The 21,874-nt window shown below is 38.6% G+C and overlaps 1 protein-coding gene across 2 annotated transcripts in view; it reads right to left on the bottom strand.

The window, feature by feature from the left end:
• Positions 1-21,499, bottom strand: part of COL8A1 (collagen type VIII alpha 1 chain) — an 87,159-nt gene extending 65,660 nt beyond the window's left edge. For both annotated transcript variants that reach the window (XM_029960654.1, XM_008926377.4), the window contains exons 1-2: positions 21,399-21,499; positions 4,816-4,942 (exon numbers count right to left, since the gene is read on the bottom strand). The gene's annotated coding sequence lies outside the window, so the exon portion shown is untranslated. The remainder of the gene's footprint in view (positions 1-4,815; positions 4,943-21,398) is intronic.
• Between the last annotated feature and the right edge of the window lie 375 nt (positions 21,500-21,874).

Below are 21,874 nucleotides of genomic sequence, written 5' to 3'. Positions count from 1 at the left end.
TTAAAGTGATAATTATTTTCAGTATCGCAACTCTAAATTTGAGCATCTGATGGAGGGAGTATATCTTTTTAATAAAAAAATTATTTTTGAGTCTAGCCTCACTCTGGAAAGTGGAAGCTTTCAGGCTGTTTCAAGCTATGTGCTTGAATCTTTAAGCATTTTGACAGTCTTATGTGTTTTATCCCTGCACATGCAAACCCTCAACTTTCTTATTGAGGATGTGATTGCAAGTTCACTGAGCTCTGAGTATAGATTCAAGCTCTTAAAAAAGGTATTTACCCTGAAGAATGTGCAGAACCTTTCTTAAAATATGCTAATGATTACTAAAAGAAAGGACTTTTAATGTATGCATGTGAAATATTTAATAGAGATGAACTGCTTCTCCAGCTCTGAAAAAAAGACTGCACAGAGAAGCTTTGCCAGATGACACCAGGTCGAGAAGTGCTTTGTGAGAAATGTCTTGGCCTGTTCTAGTCACTGATGAAATTCGCTTTCCACTTCAGTAAGGCCAAAATTTCACAGTTGGATGATGCCCTAGAGATTATCAAGAACACTAAGAAAAATTTCCCATCACCGCTGATTAATTACCCAGAGTAACAAGTGTTCCCCTGGGCAAATTTTTGCCTCAGTTATAGATAAGCAATGCGATGTGAATTTTAATGAAGTGCGAACTCTGCAACAGGCAGGATAAAGTCACCATTGCACCATGTGTTCCTGTTGGCACCCTGGTAACATAAAATCTAGAATTATAGTCATTGCTCTCTAATATAATAAAGCTAAGGACTTCAAGGTTACTAATTCAAGTGTATTTTGGGGTGGGAAGGATAAAAGCAGGGAAGAAACACACTCAGAGTTCTAGTAGAAAATAATTTCATGTATGAGAGTTATTTGTAGAGGAACTCAGAGAATGATACTGGCAAGAGCATGGAATAAATCCATGAAAAACCTCCAATCCTTTCTACAGTACAAATACTGATTTCCTTTTTTTTTTTTTACTATTCCTATGTACTTCTACCAATTACTGCATTTAAAGTATTTACTAATGTGCATGAGGATATGTAGTCAATTATCCAAAACAGATGGTTTTTAATTAAAAAAACTATTCCTTTGTTATGATCAATATGTTACAACATGTAATTATCTCATGAATATCACGGTCATATCAGGTTAGTACATCGGAGATGATTCATATAAGTTAGATCTCTGGGAAGATTTGAGATGCATGTTCTTTGTCACTTGGTTAAACAAAGCCATTTCCTTTCCCAACATACCTTGCCTCACTTATATTCTCACAACTGAAAAAAAAAAAAGGCATTAGTTTAGCTATGCAAATGAAAACTCATTTGGGACATATTTTTGTTCTGCCAATTCATGTTTTTCAATGTCCTCTGCCCTCCTTTATAGTCCTAAGCGAAGAACTGCTTTTCTTAAAATTGGAGAGTGTATGTATTTTTGAACCTTTTTTTTCCTTTTTGTTACTTGTACAGAATGTGAGTTTGAGAGAGCTGGAATAACGGAGACACAAGTGTCTCTTAAAAATCTGCATAGTTTCAAAATTTTGAGTGGGCTTGTTCATAATCCTCCAAGAAGTCCTCTGTGAGTAGGGAAGCATAATTTGTTTCATTATATGGATACTAAACTTAGAAGTGAAAAAGCTACAGAACTCTAAAAACAGACAGATGGTCCCTAATCCTTGACATGAAAAAGGAAAAATGGTGGTGGTCAAATTAAAAACAAAAAAACAACCAAAAAAATCCCCCAACCCAAAACAACTGCCAGCAAACCTATCAGGTTTACTGCTGAGTTTATGCAGGCAAAAGTTTTGATGAATCACAAGTGCTTCTTGAGCTGCCAGTCTTTTCACTTTACTTGCTGTGCATGTAGTGCTGCCCATCACCTGTTGTTAATTATAACATCCTATAAATCTAATGTTAGAAGACACAGTGACTGCACTGGCTTAATGGACACTCTAGGAAAAAAATAATTTTTCAAGAATTTATTCCTGGATGAGCTTCTATGAACCTGGCACTGTCATGAACTGATATTTCTATTAAGAAAAACACTAGTGAATGCCTTTAAACAAATAAGATCCTGGCTTTATACAGTCATTGTGGTTTCAAGCACCATATCAAAAAACACTATGATGGGAAGCTATCATTTAATAAATCAAAAAAGCTTGCTTGGTAATAAATATTTTTCTTAGAAACCACAATATTCTCTTTTCTATGCATCCATGACCTTCCAATTCCTGATTTTTTTTACTGGAGTTACAAAGTAACGTGGGAAATAACTCTGCATGGTGAAATCATTCAGTAAAGCTGTGCCTACACTGTGGTTAGAACAACTTAAAAATGTGTGATTTCAGGCATACATGATCAAATCCTTCCACTTTTTCAGGTAGCTACAATTTGGCTGAACTGTGCCTTTCTGAGATGAGGAAAGCATTCAGTTTTGACTAAATCATTTCAATTTTATTTCTCAAGCTTTGTATTGTAAAAAAGGGTGAGCAATATTTCCATCTCACAGTATGGGAAAGAGTTTCTTGCCTGTATGGACCCTGAGCATTAAAAAACCCACAACAAACTAAAAAAGGCCATGAATTGTTGCTGTTGACTCTGTGTTCTATGTTGGCTGCTGTTCAGATAACTTCCATTTATATTGATAAATCAGGCTTTGCAGTTAGCAGTGAAAAAAAGCCATTATTTAAAATAGAAAAAAACCAAACCAAACAAAATATACAAAGATGTATACTCTGCTGTCAGTGACAGCTGTCTAAATCCAGACCGGGTCTAGACACAAGTCCTGTAAAGACTCGCACATAAATAACATCTATAAGAAATATACTGTTACATTTACACACATGTATTCTCACATGTAGGATAACTTGCTGACATAAAATATCAAACTAACTGGCACCTATCTGTTGCCATTACCAAAGACTATAAATTGGTCCAAAATATTTAGTGACAGACATTGCTAAAAACAGACATGCACTTGCATACTTGCATACTTAGTGCCATGGTCTAGTAACCACGGTGGTGTTGGATCAAGGGTTGGACTTGATTATCTCGGAAGTCTTTTCCAACCCAGTTGATTCTATGATTCTGTATTTGTATATGAAATCATGCATAAGTAAGTTTCACTTAAAGAATACAAGTAAGAAACGCTTTTGTAAATAATACTGCTCTATACAAAGTCCTTCAAGTTTTCTAATGTCTGCTAAGAAAGGCATAAAAAAGTTTGTACAAGTCTGAAGATTCACCTTGTTTTACTAGAGTCTCTTTTATGATGCACTTCTCGGGCAAAGATCACTGAAGTCTTCCATTTATTTGTTCCGCAATTATTCAGTATTCTACAGCAAGAATGTTTGTGTTCCTGGGTGTGAGATTCCTTCTATAATGAAGTGCAATGTGGATATGAATACATTTGTATAGCTTCAATGACTTACTGGCTCTGCTTGCAAGTAAAAATATGGTTTTGATTATCCTTAAAACTCCTGATTCAACCTACTTTGGGAAAGTTGAGCTATATTGCTTTTTATTGTTCACATGACATAGTGTGCATTCTAGCAGAGATCCAAGGTACTGTACAGTGGACTTGCATCAAAAGGGAAACTGTTGCAGCCAACCTTGATTGGAAGCTGAAATGTAACTTAAGGAATATTAATAACAGAAAGGTATTGAAATTGGTGTTCTGGCTTTAGGCAAATGATTTCTCAGTGGTTCAAAAATGCAGGTTTAGGAGATGGATAGGACAAAAATTGCTGAAAGTAAATGAGAAATATCATGAAACCTTGGAAAAAAAGTAAAAATTGGAGTATCATTTGTTTAACAGCCAGACTTTAAATGACCTCAAAGAACTATGTTCCGTGTTGGTTACTGTCTTGTAATGGAATTCCATTACTTTGAAAGCAAATGTGGAGCCCACGACAGCTTTCTTAGATATACTGAGGAGAATACAACTATCCTCTAGCTGATCTTCCTGTGCACCTATCTCTGTATGTTTTTTTCCTTTTCCTCTTGTCTGTAGTGGTGATTATATGAAAACCCATTTAAATCTTATCTGAAGCATCTTTAAGACTCATGGTAATATATTGTGGATGTTGTGTGATTCTGTTAGGGCAATGGACAGAAAACTAACCGTTACTTGATTACTGACATGCCAGGAAAGGAAGGGACACAGTAAAGCCATGTGAGGGTAGAAAACTTTCTGAAAATCTTTTTTACATAGCTTAGTTCTGAAGATAGTTGTGTCTTTTCATCCTTATGGGCCACCTGCTTTGTTTTATTTTTTATTACAATTCTGCAACTGCCTGCCTTCCCATCTGCATCCTAAGTTGCATGTTCCTATAACATGCTGTGACTACATCAGGCCTGCGTCGTGTGCAGTTCCTTTCTTAAGGGAAAACATGATGCTATTAACCAGTGACTGGTTAAGTAGGCTTTCATAAATGCAGTTTTTCATGCTGAGTGAGTAATATTTCTGAAATAACCTCCTGTATGGATACTCATCCCAGTAAATAGAAACTTATCTCAACTTGTGTATGAAAAGCAGTTGATGTCCTTGGCAAAGGCTCTCTCTCTCAGAATAATATCCTGACATCTTCTGGCTTTGCTGAATGGAGAAGTTCTCTCCTCATCTTTGACTCGAGGGCAGCATTCTCATGTAGCTTCCAGTCTTTGCCTCTTAAATTTTTTTACAAGATAGATCCTTTTCAATGGCCATATTTTTTTCCCAAGAAATGAAACTTTGAAAGACATGTTAATTGCATTGTTTCAGCATTAGACTTTTTCTGTAATTATGGAAGAAAATTACCTCAGTTTAACAGGAGAGTGCTTCACTCTACCGATTCTGATATCCAGACTCAACATCCAGTAATGAGGAGATCATAACAGTGCTGAGTATCAAATTTGAAGGATTCTGACAATCTGCATTTTCTTTTCTAGAAAGAGAAGGGAAGAAAGAAGGTATGTTAATAGCCTTCAAAAAGGCAGAACAGCAAAAAGATATTTTTTACTTTACTTGAATAAATAAGCTACATAAAGTTTATTTTATTTTCTTATTTTAATATTTTTTGATGTTAGTACATTAAATAAACATGAAAGAGCACAGAAAAACCATGTTTAAAACTGTTGCTCACATTACAAAGACACCATGAAGGGCTCACATTTTGGTTTGTTTTATTTTTGTGAGTAATATCATCTCTATTCCCCCATTATGCTTCTGTGTAGCTCTATAATTCACAGTCAACTGTGAGTTATTTTCTCATTGGACTACTTTGTATATCACAAAGGATCGTTATTTCTAGTTTTACACAGCTAATTTTTCTCTCCTCAACATCAGGCAGTTTCAAGCTTGTTCAGAATTTTGAACAAGCAAAAGCTGGAAAAATGAGAGAGAAAACTGAAATACTTCACTGTACAGTGTAAACTCTCTGGTATATCACAAAATACCAGACAACAAATTGCATCAACCAAAGCCTAAAACCAAAGTAGTTTTTCCCCCGCCTCATAAACGAGTAACAGTCGACAGCTCTGGAATGCGCACTCCTCTCCCATGAAAACATTTTTCCGCTCTGCCTTTTCCAAAACTCAAAAGTTCAAAGCTAAACTACTATATGTTATAAAAGAACAAATTTACCATGACACTTAAACAAAGACATGAGTCAGTGTATTCGAATTTCTTGAGGGAGGAAGGAGTTATATTTCTTGTTAAGGCAAGGTTTGCAGTAAAGAAGTTATTTTTATAGTTTTATATATCTCCTTATAATTATTTATTCACATAGAGGTTCTGTTTTACTGCGCAGTTAAAGTTGTAATTCATGCCCTTTTTGTAATGGATATATTAATTGAGATTTACAACATTTCTCCTCAGAAAACAAAATACTAACATCCTCATTAAAGAAATGGGCAAATGCAGTCACAGACATTAAGAAACTTGGTTCACTGTTATTTAGGATATCTGTGGCAATCTGGGAACCTCAGCTGCTGCTTTTTACTCTGAAGAGTACTACTTTTGTTCTTGGGAATGGTACAAGCAAGATGACCAGCATATATGTTGAAGACAGAGACAAAATGAGATGGCTTAGGACTGCTGTGGGGGAAAAAGCTTATACCTGGAATAAAAAGCATGTGATTTTGTGTCCTCTTAAATGTGAGGTGTAGAACATAATAGATTAAGCAGCTGAATTGCTCTATGTAGTTTTTAAAGCTGTCTAGGAAACTTGGAACACCATTTCTGTTTCTTTGGAACAAGTGGCCAACTCATTTGTCTGCCTTGAAAAACCTTTACTTCTGTTCCTGACTGAAGTAAGATGGATATTCTGAAAGTCATTGCTCTTGTGAAACAGGAAAGAAGTACAGAAAGCCACAGAGCTCCTGCTAATACTAAGCCTGGCCATTAATATGTAATATTGATTTGGAATATCTTAAAGGATTCAAACTTCTCCTAGGTACTGTAGTAACTTTAATGTGTCCATTCTTTCAAGCAGATTGATGTTTCAAAGCCTTGTTCATTGTGGATACAAATTTGGGATAGCTAGATCAAAGATCTGCTCTAGACTCAGACCTTTGGCACTGAATGTTATATTCACCAGAATGGAACCAAAATCAGAAAATCCTTGAGCGTGGAGAAAGCTGACATATCAAAGTATATCCAACAGCCCCCACACACCATCAGGACTTAGTTTTCACTTATTAATATGTAAAGATTTATTAGATCATTCTCTAAAAGCAGCGTTCAGCAACTGTAGAGATGATGTGTTCAAACCGGGGGACATGGGTTTTTCCTTCAAATTCAGTTTTTTAAATGATATAGCTTAGACATGAAGTATCATAATTTCTATAGCTGCCCCTCTCTGTTGTTTCTGCAAGATGATGTGTGAAAGGACCTTACCTGGTAGTACCTATAGTCATAAGTTCTCTTTAGCCTTTTTAAAATACTAATATATTTAACAGGGAAATGCAGAGAGGCTGTAATGCAATTAATACAAAGGGGGGGGTTAAATTTTAACTTTTCAAATGTAAAGGTTTTGAGTTTTTGTTTGTCTGTTTTAGAGGCCCTTAACCAACTGTGCTGTTGAATTCAATGTTGGTTATGAATGAGACTGTAGAAAATAGAGACATGGTCTGTGGCAAGTACATTTCTAGTAAGGGAGAGTGTCACAGTCAGTTTTCTAGGGTGCAGGCATATCACACTAGTCACAATAGCTAGAAGCACCACCTAAAGAGGGGAAACTGCATTCAGTGACCTGCTGGGTAGATGACTCATGTTTTGATAACATCTGGAATAAGGACAAAAGTGAACTCTGCTTGACAGACAATAAACCCATTTAATTTTCAGTCACCATGAGCTAAACTATAATAGTTACTGTGAAAGCCACACCTGGATATAAATGTCATTGAGTAGTAGGACACAATTAGGAGGCAGTAGCTTGACAGAAAAAGGGCAGCTGATTTATGGCTCATAGTGGGTATGCTGGCTGCCTGTGTATAAATGAGGGTGAGATGGGGTTTGCTCCCCGCTTTCCTTGCAGCCAAGCATAGTCCTCATCTATGTGCTGCTTCCTCTGGCTACACAGGCAATACAGGCAGCAATACCTTGTATGTTCTGTAATAGTCAGAACCACAATGCAGGCAAACTTGGTACCAGACAACGTAATAAGTATCACACAGGGCAAGTATATATCCCCTCAGCTTGTGCTTCCACCTCCCACGTTATGCAAGTGAGCAGGGAAGAGACTTTCACCAGAGGTTAGGAAAACTGTGATTTATAGCACTGGCGGCAGGTGGAACAGGGGAGACTGTGAGACCAAGGGAGCCAAGTATTTTAAGCATCTGTTATAGGCCTGTGCCAGATACAGGATACCAGACAAGATGTGCCATTTGTCTGTTCTTGAATGGAATTTCCTATGTCCCTAATACCAGGCAAACTCTGTTTATTTATAATATAACTACTTCTGGTTTTGTGAGATGATATACAGCACATTTCATTTTTTCACTTTCACAATGACTTTTAAACACTTAAGAAGTGACTTATTTTGCTGTGTAAATTCAGTCAGGCTGGGAGGATGTTTTTGCTGTGTCATGGGTGAATCTGTAAGGACTGGAAAACTTCGCAGTTTAGGGAGGCTGCATTGTGTAGTTTTCAGAAGTGCAGTTTTCTCTAATGCTTGTCTGGATTAAGAACAGGACCCAGGTTCTTACAAGACCTATGTCAGTAGGCAGTGATTTCAATTGACAGTTTGCATGAGCTTACAGAGAACGAATTGGGAAATGCTGAATGTCCTCTCCTGACAGTGGATTTTTTTCCCACTTCTAAGCAATTATACTTAATAAGTGATTCCAATTATTTCCCAAAGGAATAAGCAGGAATTTCTAAGCAAAGCTTTTTCTCAGAGTACGTCAATTCAAAACTACAGCTTTCTAATGGAAATGTAATCATTAGTTGTAAAAGGAAATGGTTCTCATTTCTTGGAGTGCATTTCTAGACAAAATTTGACAGAAACACAACCTTCCCAGAGTAACAGTATCTCACAATGAGACTGATTAACTTGGAGTTGATTATCCCACCTTTTAGTCTCTGTGCTACCTTGTAAATCGAAAAGACACAAGCCCCAATTATGCTCAAGACCAGGAGGAAAAGTCAGTGCTGATATATCTAGGTCTAAAAGGAAAATAGAACAGCCCTACAGTCCCAAGACCTTGACTCCAGAGTAAGCCAATTGCACAGAAGGGTCCATCTTCTGCACATCAGCCTTTATTACTGTCAGCACCCTTTCCTGTCAGTACTGGAATGCCCATTTGCTCTTGCTCCAAAGGCACACCAGGCTGCACTGTCAAACCTGCCAGCCTTTCCCAGGGGCCTTTACTGGTACCTCCACTCCAGCATCATATCTCCCAGTACTTTATCAGCAAGCTGTGTCCTGACTATCTCACTACTCTCCTAACTAAGACCTTTTTTTGGACTGTTGCTAATTTTTGAGTTTAGAGGAGGTTATACCCAAGACAGACTTCCTGACCTGGGCCTTTAGTTGACCAAGGCTTTTCCACAGAAATGCCTTGATTTCTCTTGGACAGGACAAGGGAATTTAAAATAAACAAAAGTCTACAAGATGGAAAAAGTGAAAAGTTGTAGTGATGAATTTACTGACAAAACCACAAAGGCCCATAGAATTACTAATCATAATCCAATTTCCTCCAGTGATATTCCCTCTAAGTTTTTAGGTCACAAGGTACATCATAGCACGTGCAATTAACTGCCTGCATACATGTGCTGCATGAGCTCATCCCTTTCTGCCTCACTTTTTCTGTTTGTAAAGCTGAGGCTGTGTTATTAGACTGGGGCATAGCTCTGAAGTCCAGCTTCTGGCTAGAGTTGTTACTACAATAATTAGTGCAGCAGATGTCAGAATCAAGTGAAAGCAGCCATTTGACAGTCAAAGCACAAACCACAGTCATCACTTGCCTTGTGTTATTGCAGGTATAGAACCAACAAGAGCAGAAAAATGTTCACACTTGCTTCTAGATGTAATCCTCTGTTAGCAGAGTATCTCCCCTCCCCCTCTGAAAGGTTTTTCCAGTACACTTTGCTGTTTTTAGCTGTAACTAGAAAAGATACAGCTGTGTTTTTTGGCTTATATAACTTGAGCTCAACCCTCAGCAACAACTTAGTCTGAGCTATTTTACAAAACTATTTTTCTGTAAACATTTTCATTCAATAGTTACCATGCGATATCTATGCTCCCTTAAAACACACTAGTGACTGGGTGCCTTATCTTCCTATTAGCAGACTGGTCAGATACTTGGGAGGTGGTCTGAAAGCTGGGGACAGAGGTGAGACAGAGAGCATTTCGTGAAGGCTGGACTCGGACATAGAGTCCTGTGATAGACAGTCCAACAAGCTGCTGCTGAGCAATGCAGAAAGCAGTGTCTCAACTGGCAGCTGAATGGATATAGTCGGCTTGGAGAGGAATTTCTAAGCTAGCCTTTAGCTCGTGGCTTTGGAAACTGTCATTTGCAAACGGACCTCACACAAATAGGGCATAAAATAGAGGATCCAGGCTGGGGTTTGGGGGTTTTGCCCATATTTACACTGTCGGGTACTCAGAGGAGTCAAAGGACCTGGAGGGAGGTCCTTTCTTGAGGTTCAGGACAATCTTAAATGTAACTAAATCATGCAGTGTACAGAGGCTGCTGTAAGGAGGCTGCTGCTTCCCACAGAGGTAAAGCCTGGCCAAGAATAGCATGTGTTTCCTCCTCTGCATCTAGCACAACTGCAGCTAAGTGGTTGCTTATGTTCAAAAATGAATGAAATATTCAATGAAAACAAGAATCTTCACTGACACGACCACTGCTTCTTAATCATTACACAAAGTAGTGTTGTCTTGCCCAAGCATGCCTGGCTCTCTAAGAATAATGGAGACAGTGCAATGTTTGGATAGCTGCTGTTTTTTCTGAAGAGTGGGGAGGGTGTGCCTGTTTGAGGGCATGTTCACAAAGGTTTTAGCCCAGAAAGAAATAGGTACATCTGGAAAGAGCATAAACCAGGTTGCCAGACTCTGGCACTGCTACTAGAAATAATCCTTTCTCAGGAAAGTACCAAAATGTGGCTGTCTGGTTTGCCCACAAGTATCCGGGCATTTAGCTTGGCAGGCATGGATACTGGCAGTTGTTTGGCATTTTGATTGCTGCCCCAACTAGTGTCTATTCTTTCTCTTCTGAAGATGAAAGAATACAGTTGTGGTTAAATCACTGGCCTAGGGATTAGGCAAAGTGTGTTCTGCTCAGATTTTAGTCTGCATCCTTGGCCAGGTCACTTAAGCAAGAATTTTGAAAAGTACTCAGCACCCACAAACAGGATCAGATTTTTCAAGAGCTCTCTGCTTCCACTGAGGCAGTGGCCAGATGATCAAAGGAACTTCTCAGAAAATCTGGCTGCAAGTGTCATTGCTAGAGCTACTGGGTGCTGAACGCTCGTGAAAATCTGGTTCTCACTGAGGTGCCCAGATGGGAATCGGGCTCTCCAACCAGCTCCTATCGTGATGGGAAGACACTTGAGAATCTGGCCAGGAGCAATCTCTTGAAATGCTACACTAGCAACTTTCTCTGTGCCTCGATTTCCTTTAAAATGAGAGTGATGTGGCCAGGGTGTGTGTAAGAATAAATTCATTAATCTATTGTATGCATTCCTGGATGCTTCTGCAGCCAGGAGAGGGAGGTGAAGCATTTGTAATATAGTGTCTTTCCAGACATACCAATCATCTGTGTAAACAAGAGTGTGTTAAAGCGACTGGAACAGGAGTCTGGGAGCCAGCTTTGCTGTATGTACAATTTACAAGCCTTCAGATTCAGGAGCTGCTGCTCTTTGTTTGACTCAAACCCTTGATCATGAGTCAGGGCTTCACCATGCTAGGGGATGTAACAAATAGATCAAAAGGACTCACCCTGAAAAACCTTTGTGCTAAACAAAGAAGGGCAGGAACAATACATTGTAAAGAAATGATAAAGCTGTTCCATTCAGCTGTTTGGCTTCTGAACTCCCTGCCTGTTGAGTACAGTAGTTTTATCATTTCCTTTCCTCACAGGATACTTCTTTCCTCACATCCCACCCAAGTGTTTGGTATTTTTGGGGGAGTTTTGAGGGTTTAGAATTTCAATTATACAGGACTGGTTACTCTTCTTATACTAGATACCCATATACAGTAGTATTATTTGCAGGTGGGATTTTTGGATTTTAAGACCAAAGAACCTTAACTTCAAAATGGGATTTTATTTTTTTTTTTTAAACTTACAGTGGCCTTAATTTTGCCTCCAGATGGGGAGATCTGAAAGGTCCTGAACCTCCTGTGGTGCGTGCTGGAGCAGCCTTCCTTCTCTTTCTCAGCAGCCTCCCCTCACATGATGCGACATTTTCTTTCCAGCTGAGAGTGGAGCCCCCCCGCTGCCCCCCTCATTTTTGGCCTTCCAGCACTGTCCGCATCTGTGCGAGCTAATGTTCCCCAGATCCTCCTCAAAGGGGCACCGAGGGCTGGCACGCAGAAGCGAAGCCCCTGGGGCTTTATCTCCGAAACCCAAGAAACCTCAAATGCATTGTGTTTCCATAAATACTCCTCAGCTGACGGGGCTGTGGGGAGTTTCTGCTCTCTTCAACCCTTGCCTCTCCTTTGGGAATGGGAGGCACAGGCTTTAAATCAACTTTCTGGGTGTCTGTGTGCAGCAATGGAGCTAATGTTAGAGCGTGACGGAACCACAACACGAGGGGGCCTGGGCTGACAGATGGGGGGCCCTGAACCACGGCTGCCCCGTGGCCTGGGCTGGCCCTGCCCTTGCCCTTGCCCACAGCCTGGTGAGGGTGAGCTGTCACCACCCTGCCAGGCAATGGCAGCTTTCCTCAGGACTGAGGAGTCCTTAGCCTGTCGAGCAGGATGGAGCCCCCAGGATGGTGCCCTGTGTTTTTGTTTTGCTTTCTTTTATTTTAAAGTAGACTACCACACCATTAGAACTGAATTGTCACTAAATGGAATTGCTCGTTGCAAAATGCGTAATAGGTAAAATTTTTTTAAGAAAGGAAGTTCTTTAGTGTTGGATCTTTGTATGCTTTCAAGCCTAATCAACAAGAAGGGAGATTTAATCTGTGAAACAGAGAGCAGCTAACAAGGAAGCTCTAAATGATAGCCAGGCGTTAGAAAAACAGATCACTTGTTGGTAGAATTGCCTTAAGGTTTAAGGTTTGATCTCAGACCTAGGGGAGTAGGATGCCCACTAATAGTGGACACAATGAATGCAGAATTTATGGGCCACAAGAGCATTAGTGGAACTCCCAAGATAATGAAGAAACTAATAAAGCCAAGTCAGCTTGTGCTGAAATCAGCTCCAACTGCGTACAAGGTAGTTCTGGCAGAGGCAGATTGTGACCACTGACTCACAGATCACCAACCTAAGAAACCCACCAACTCAAAATAAGGTAAAAACTGTGCATGCAGACTAATTTGCATGAGAAACGAGAGAATCATTAACCAATAGAAGATAGAATACTGATTAATAAGAGAACTATGTAACTTGTAGCCAATGAACGCTAATTCCTTTGTTTGCTAAAACGTGCAAATAGTAAAAAGTTTTTATAGTTGATGTGCCTGATTTGTGGAATTCCACCGAGCACCTAGGCTTGCACAACTCTGAAATAAATAATCAGTGTCTCTCTTGAGTGTGTAATTATTGGCTTATTGCACACTGGGTAATGAATTTGATTTTTGTGAACGACATGCTGACACAAACCCCTCCTATCGTGATAGCTTTGGGGCATTAGGTACAATATTTCATGTTTTCCTGCAGTCTCAAAGAGACTTCAAAGGAGCTGAATGAGCAAAAATATTTCTCCTCCTCATCTCTGGTGGCAGAGAGGGCGAAACCAGGAAGGAAGGGTTTCTTCACCCTGAGCTGAGGTCTGTGATGCTGAGTGCCCGTGGAAAGTGCCATGTTATTTCTTCAGTTAGCTCCAGCTTTGGTAGGACTTGCAGGAGCAGCCTTCTGTCTCACAGATGCAGTCATTATTTTGAAGGATAAGGCTGTGTGTATGTTGTGAATGTTCATTAAGCTAAAATTCCAGCTCTCAAAATGTGCTCGATGAATGGAGCATTGAAAACATAATAGGTTTTTGCTCACTTATTTTTTAAATACTTGTTTTCATGAGATAAGCAGTCAGTAGAAAGTTCAAAGCACGTGTAGAAGAGAAAATGCCCCTGAGAAATCCCAAATTCAGTTTCTTCTGCTGGTGTTTCAGTCCTTTTGTATTGAGTTCTTGAGAGTGTTCAGCACAGGAATGACAGATGTGATGTTGAAAATACAGGTTATTTCAAAAGAATGATATAAAATATTCAATGCAAGTGAATTCTGAACTCAGTGAAAGCAGGTTTTGTGCTTGAAATTTGCATCTAAGAGCTATCTTCTCCTGACTATGGAACAGAAATATACCATAAGAATCACATGTACAAACTAAACATTAGCTTGGATTTTAGATATGAAGTATTTGCAGCTAGTTGCTTAAGAGCAATCTAAAATAGAAATGGAATGAAGATGATATTACAAAAGACAGCTGAGATAAATTAATTTCCTTTAAACTACAATTTAAAAGCCATCTGATAATTTTATACCCGTACATAAATAAAAAGAAATTACTTCTGCAAATTAATCTTTAATCAAGTATGAGGATTCAATGTTAAACATACAGTTTTCTGTATGAACAATGTTTTTAGGTGAGACTAGTAATGCAAGCCTAGGGAACAGTCCTTAAATGTTTTCCATGTTTCCGGATGTAGTAAGTTATGCTCAGATCTCCGAAAGATAATAACAGTCTGTAGGAGTTCCTAAGCATAAAAACTAAAAAACCACCCTTGCAATGGCATTTTGGACTGCACTGCATAGACCTCCTAAACTAAGCTAGGCTGGTTGAACAGCTAGGCTGCACCTGTGTGCACACACAGCAAAGCAGTTTGGAGGTCTCGCTGCCTGGACTTGCATGCAACTTGTGTGCACTGTAGGAACTGAGTTCATCATGTTCACCTTCATCCTTCACTGGAGCATATTTTTGGAGCTATTGATCTGTAAGGCTGGGATAGGATGGGACAGAATCCTGCCAGTTGTTGCCTTGTTAATTCACTTAGGGAATCACTACTTAATAAATAGGCAGGGTAGCTCCTGTGAACTGACATTCAGCCTGTGAATTACACACTGAAGTACTGAGGCTGGTCCCGTAATCTGCAGCAGCGTATCACAAGATGTACCCACAACGACTGCTGCAGTCTTGGAATATGTTCAAGTGGAGCCTAGTAATGATTACAGCCATTTTTGAAAGCACAGCTGGATTTTGCTAAGCTCTGCCCACCTTCAGCAAAAATCTGTCCATTCATTGGAGGGATTGTACTCTGTTTCAGAGTTCTTTTTTTTTTACCCTGAGTTAACCAGAACTTGGCTTTGGTCCTTTAAATCCTTCTCCCTATCAACTCAGCAACCACAGAGGCAGTTTATTACTGAAAAGAAATCTAAGAATCACTTTTGGCCAGCATTGTCTTGGAAAGTTCATTTTATTAACATGGTTTTGGTTTTATTTCAAAAACACTTTGACAATCACTGACATTTTTGGAACCAGTAAAACACAAGAGACTTACTGCTAAAGGCCTAAGCTTTGCATTTTTCTGCAGCAAACAATGTGATGTGCTACTATGGTAAATTCAATTCAAGCCACTGGCTGAAAGGAAATAAGTACTGAATGTTGCCTTTTTTTCTTCATTTTCTTAAATATGTTTTGTATGAATGCTAGTGCTTCTGAGATATACTTGTTTAACTACTCTTAGCTTATTTGCTTTTTATCTATAGTGGAGGTGACAGATATATCAATATTGGCAACATAAAGTTTCCTCACACGCCTGCTTTTATTGTTCAACTTTGACCTAAAGTAACTATCTCTTGACTTTTTGCTGAGATTTGCCAGCAAGGGTCCCAGTTTGTGTTTTACATTAATGTCTGTCAACTGAGAGTTCAGCTAAGATCACCTAATGCACCTAAAAAGAAATACTGGGAAATATCTGAACACTTTCTTTTATTTTTGTTGTGTTTTTTTTCTGTTGTTGTTTAAGGCAAGCTGAAGGAGAATTTCTGGTCTGCAAGCTGCATAAAGACCCTTTTTCTGATATTTTGCATTCGCTGGAACTCCATACATGGTGGGAAGAAAGCAAGGGCAGTACAGAGGTAAGTCGTGTGCTGGCATAAGCAGACTTGACTGCTAGATTTTTCAGTGGATTATATTTGATTATATTTGGTTTATGTGTCCCTGGGTCTGTGCCATCTTCCATTCTGTCCCTTTGAAAACTATGTTGAGTAAGTGAGAGGCAATGTAAGCATCTCCATTTCAGTGACTGCAGTATATTATATACATGTGTTGTTGCTTCACATCATTGTTAGAAACTCGTTTTACTGTCTGGAATTTTCAGTTGCAAAAATGGTCAAATGCTTTGTTTGAAGTTCCCTATGCAAATCCACAGTGTGCTACTGTCAACTTCTTACTTTCAGGGAGAAGAATGCAGCGGTATGTTGGTCTGAAGAGAGTGGTTGCTTTTTTAGTTAGCAGGAAACATATGCTGCAGATGTTTCAAAGTTTTGGCTTTTAATATAGCTTTGATATCTACTATGTCAGACTGTTAGTTTTGACTGATTCTCCCTTTACTGGGATGGGTTTTATTTATCCTATATGTTGCTGTGATAGATTCCTAGGAGCTGAAGTGAACTGGCATAGCTGATCCAAGAGTTTGTGATTTTTAGTAGTATGGATATTTATTTAAAATAGAAACTCTTTCTTAAGTTTGCAATATATTCTTTTTATCTCAACTTTATGTCAAAGTGGCTGTGTAAATTGTATGACCTGTTTGTGTAGTTGTATAACCAGGTTATTTCCCTATAAGAATGGAAAAGAACTAGTTAGGTTCTTTTTCTGTTTTGTTTTGGTTTGTGGTGAGGTTTTTTTGGTTGTTGTTTGTTTTGTTGAGGGTTTTTTTGTTTTGTTTTGTTTTTTTTTTTAAGGTTGGAGTGTTCTTTTTGGTACCTTTTATTTCTTACTTGCAAATGTATTATGAGTTCTCAGAAGCTGACATTCTGAAGTGTTACAATTCAGGATTGCCAAAAATATATGTGATAACTGCCCAGATGTCTCTAAACTGAGTGTAATGAACACACACATTTTTCTTGAGGAGGTATAAAAAGCAAGGTGTGCATGTGGTGCACAACAGAAGGATGCTCTGGCTGTGCAGTATTATGAATGGCATAGCTGCTAGCACGCTTCTCAGATCCTAAGTGGAAAGTTTCCTACCTACCAGGAAGCCCATATTATTTTTGAGTGCCCTCATATTGAACTCAGTATAGTTGTTGATGAGACCCTACAAAGAATGATGTCCACATACGTGCACAGACACCATAGTCATCAGTTTACCGCAGGCACACAGCACTGGGAATAGAACTTCAGACCTTCGCCTCCGCAAACACAGCTGCTCATCTGGCCGTGGGCTTTGTAGCCAGCAGAGGGAACTGATAAACACTCTCATAAGGCTGCTCTATGTATTTTTTTCTAACCAAGAGAGGGCACTGATTTTCACTCCCTTTTGGAGAGGGTCCATTTCATGTCACCCCTCAACAGTTTCACCTGCCGTTCAAGAAGCAACAGACTTAATATTCATCTTGTTTTTGCTATAAAATATGGACTTGCATGAAGAAGTTTTAATCACCAAAAGATGTCCCTAGGCTGCACAGTGGTATTAATCCCCTGCAGTGCAATTATGAGACATTAAATTCATTACACATCAAGACAATTACAGAAACACTTCCAACATTTCAGGAGTACAGGGAGAACAAGCACAATTGTTTACTGATGACTACAGAGAATAGCCACAGTTATTGCACAAGACCTACAAAAGGCTTCAGAACCAGGACTTATCATTATCTTTTTGAACATATATGCCTCCACAACTTTTGATGGAGGGGAATTCTGTTAGCATAAAGAATAGATCTCACTTTCTGGAGGGAAAGCCACAAAAAAGGAAAAAACACACAAAACTCTAGGAAGTGTAAGTGGCAAAAATGAGAACTTTTGTACAGTTAAATGCAGCTGTTTGTAGTTTTTTTATGAGACAGAACAAGCAACCTCTGATGTTTTTGTCTTCTCTTGTTTCTCACTAAAGTACCTCCATTGAACCATTGCTCTTTTAGAAATATGACAATAGTGAAAATTATAAATTATATCCCTGTGGAAGGAAAGAACTCCCAGCTTAGAATAATTGGAAGGCCAAAAATGTAAGGGAAAATATAGGGATATATTTAAGCTTAAGCGATAGAACTTAATCTTACCTCCCCTGAGATATATAGCAAGACATAGAATAAGTGAGCAGAAAATTCTGGCATGTAGTTATGCTCAGGGATATAAGAAAATTGTCCTATCTTCTACAATAGGTAGTGAGATGACAATTAATGGTTCTTTTTCTAGTCCTCCAGTTACCTCTCACACGTCCACTACCTTATCTATGAGCAATGCTTGCTTAGCAATAGTTTTTAATTTGAAAGAATAAGAGACAAGGCCTCCATCCATACAGCAGTAACTCTAGAAACTGAGCATCAGAATGTGTTGGGGTTTTTTTGTTTGCTTGTTTGTTTCCTTGAAAATTAAGTATTTGCAAGGCCACAGGAGCAATTACGAGCCTGTACCCTCATAAATTAACTCTAGAGTTAAAAACTGAAGGGACAGGGCAAAGCTGGTGGTTGGGTTTTGTTTGTTTGTTTTAATGGGTGTGAAATTATATCCTATACGTTTATAGAAGTGGCACATGATTGCCAGTGTAGAAAAGAAAGGGAGACTATATTCTACGCCCCCTACAAGATCCTTTGAATAATTTTGCTTAAGCATCATGTTAAGCTTCTCTTTGAGCTCTTACTGCTACTGAGTTACCAAGACTGAGTTCTTTTAGTTGTTGCCCATCATTTCTAGTCCATGGCAGTAGATCTCTGTTTCCACATCCTTCCAAGAGTAGGTTGGTCTCCTTTCACCACAGAGTGTAAGAAAGAGCTGGGCATTTGGTTATTTGTTTATTTACCCTCTCCAAGAAGGGTTTATTTGTAAATCCTGTTAAGGGGTTTGTAAAGGGTTTCCCAGGAAGTTTGAAAGTGTTAGGAGTAAATTACCTCTCTCAAGATTTGTCACTGGAATTCTCCTTGCTGTTCAGCCCTAAAGAGTCATGCAAAGACAGATCAGCTACAAAGGGGTGGACTTTATAAGGCTGAATACAAAATGAATTGTGGAATTAAAGTGCTGGCCTGGAACCCAGAAGAGCTAAATCTGACACTCTACCATGAATTTTCACTGTAACCATAAGCAAAAGAGTTCATATATTTAGTGGCAGCATGGCCAGAGGAAAACATAATCTCTCCCTATAGAGAGTTGTATGAAAATAAATTCATGAAGGTAAGAATGTTTCACAAGCAGTGGTGGTGGCAGAACTATGCATAGATAGCGGACAGTGATATGTTTATCCTGTGTTTCTAGGTGTCTAGTCTAACACTCTAGGCAGCACTGGAAGCTGGTGGCTTAAGTGGATATTAGTGCCCTAAATAAACACCTAAAAAACCTAAGCATAACTACGAAGAGAAATAGCTGAGCATCCCTGCTCAGCTTAACTGGCTGAAAAAACTGATGTCTCTTTACCTTGACTTTATTATTTAAAATTCTAAGATAATTACTCAAAAAATCTGAATTCCTTGTTCTACCACTGATTCACTTTTTAAAATTATTGTGGTTGTAGCATTATTTTCAAATTACAGTATTTTTATTTTTCATTTTAATATCACTACACTTTAATCTTGTAAAAAGGAGATTCAGATCAGCACAAAGGTCAATAAATGCATTCCTAGATATCTCAGTTCTCTTGGAGATCTTCTGGGTGTAGTTTCCCTTCATCCCCTGCTGCAGAGTGATGCTAAGCTGAATTATCTATTCAGCTTAAAAGAGAAACTGCTCAGAGGAGATTCTGATCTAAATTAGATGCATTCCTTTGAAAAGAGTTTTCTTAATATGTCCTGCAATCCATTTTTCAAATGCCAAAACATTACATTTCACAGCAAGCTTTAATGAAAAGTATTTTGCTATAAACACATTTCCTGTGGCAAATGCATTTTTTTTTCCATGAACATTGCTCTGTTAAAATTTTTGATTTATCTGATAGAGTAAAATTCTGTGTGAACAAATGAGGCTTAACTGCCAGACTGTAGACCTAAATTCTGTATGCATTACACATAAAATCACATATTGTGTTTTGCAACAGGGGTGTTTTTGGAAGGGAAAGGGAGGTTTGCTATAAAAATCAGATGTTAACTAAAGAATAAAATTTTGTGGCCAGTCATGAGGAAAACAACTGGGCTCTATTCCTGTTTTCTGTGGGCAATTTATATGAACTCCTGGATGGAGAAATAGTTTTGCTCTAAGTATGCTGCAGAAAGCACTGCACTTTGTTTTTTGAATAGTTAAATTTGTTTGGGCTTTGGATTTTTGTCATTTGTTTGGGGTTTTTTAAAGATACTTATGTAATCTTCCAGGCAAGTAGCTGAAGGCAATATTTTCTTTTCCCCATTAGTTAGAATAGATAAGATATAAAATACATAAAAAAATCTTAGATACAGTATGAAGAAAAGGGCACTTTGAGCAGGATTCTGCTGTTGTTATACAGTGCTACAGCTTAAAATATTGCAGCTAATATGAGTACAGCTATATGTGGATATAATTCTTTCTTAGAGAAGGCTTTTTATTTGTGGAAAGATCAAAAAAGAGTCAATTTATAAAGAGAATTGGGTATTAAATCATTCTTTACTGCAGAATGTATTGCATATTTACAGACAGCATTAGCTGCTTGCTTTTGGCAGTTCATGTTTTCCCTCCTCTCTGAGCACTGGAGAGAGGCATTCTAGGATTAGGATTTCTATGATGGAATTTCTTTAAACAGGTGACTGTGTGTTAAAAGTGCACTGACTCACACAACATGACAAACTGGTACTGGTCACTAATAGATTCACCTCAGCATGGATGGATAGATGCATGGATGGGAGTGCAAATATAATTTTGAAACTACTTACTTTTTAAAGTTTTAACTGTTCAGTAACTGTCTCTGTCCTCTACCATTAGAAATGCCCATGTAGGCAAACTGTAGGTAAAACATAAACAAGCTGATCTAAAAATTTCATAGAGACACAAGGTCTGTTGTTCCAAGAAACAGAACTTTGTTGGTAAAATATGTACTTTAAGCATATTTGGTACCAGATGATGAATTACATCAGCCTTATTACTGTGCTTCTGTGCAGGCTTAAGTTCCATCACACTTTTTTTTAAAGGCAGTGAAACACGTGAAGATGCACTTCAGTCTCAAGGTTGTCTCAATCTGGCTAGTAAATGATATTAGCAACAAAAACCAATCCCTTCCTTAAATTAGCACTAAGCTTTTTTTTTTTTTTCCTCAAACAGAATTTAAGGAAGCTTTGCAGTGAATTTTTTTTTATAACTTTGACTGGAGTGAGAGGGGAACTATTAAGAGGGATAATAAATTGTTATAATTGGTCTGGGTATACTAATCTCTTCAAAATCAATCAGAAAAGGATAGAAGACCATTTCTCAGCCACAGTGTTTCCCAGCAAGATCTGCTTTTATTTCATTGCTAAAACAACAGACTGTTACTAACTTAAATGTCAGATGACACTACATCTGAAAAAAAAGGGGGGGTGGGGAGCCAGCACCACCCAGCAAGGCAGTGCTAGAGTTCACATTAAGATTTCCTCACAATAGCTGGTTAGAACAGAAACCTGAAGTAGCAGTAGTCTTACCTTGAGTATACAAGATCCAAGAAGAGAAGATCACTGGTTCAAAACACTGGAGGACTGAGAAAGTGCTCTGATCTGCTGCTGGTAGCATGCACTTGGCTTTTATGTGCAGGTGGGAGGAGCTGCTCCCTACGGTAGGTGGGCAGTGAGGATAGCAGGCAGACAGCCTTCAGAAGGCATTATACAGTAGGTTTTTGCTCTTTGGGGACAGAGAGAGGGAGAAAAAGCAAACTGGATGGCATTCACATGAGAAACAGTGTTGGATTTATTTGCTGGCTTTTTTTTCTGTCAATCTTCAGTTAGCTGAAGATTTTCTACCGTATTTGTTTCTCTAAATCTGAATCTCTGAATTATTCCAGTTGCAGTTACAATGCTACTAGGTCTCACTTCGGATTTTGGAAGGATTTTTACAACCATGAGATAAGAATGCAAAGTCTTTTTCAGAAAGGTCGGTGTTTCCCTTTCTAAAAAGGGATAGC

The sequence above is a fragment of the Manacus vitellinus genome, unplaced genomic scaffold, assembly GCF_001715985.3.
Source record: "Manacus vitellinus isolate BGI_N305 unplaced genomic scaffold, ASM171598v3 scaffold_28_pilon, whole genome shotgun sequence".
NCBI classification, from domain to species: Eukaryota; Metazoa; Chordata; class Aves; order Passeriformes; family Pipridae; genus Manacus; species Manacus vitellinus.
Note: the sequence above shows the minus strand (reverse complement) of the source record. Positions and strands in the feature narration are given on the sequence as shown.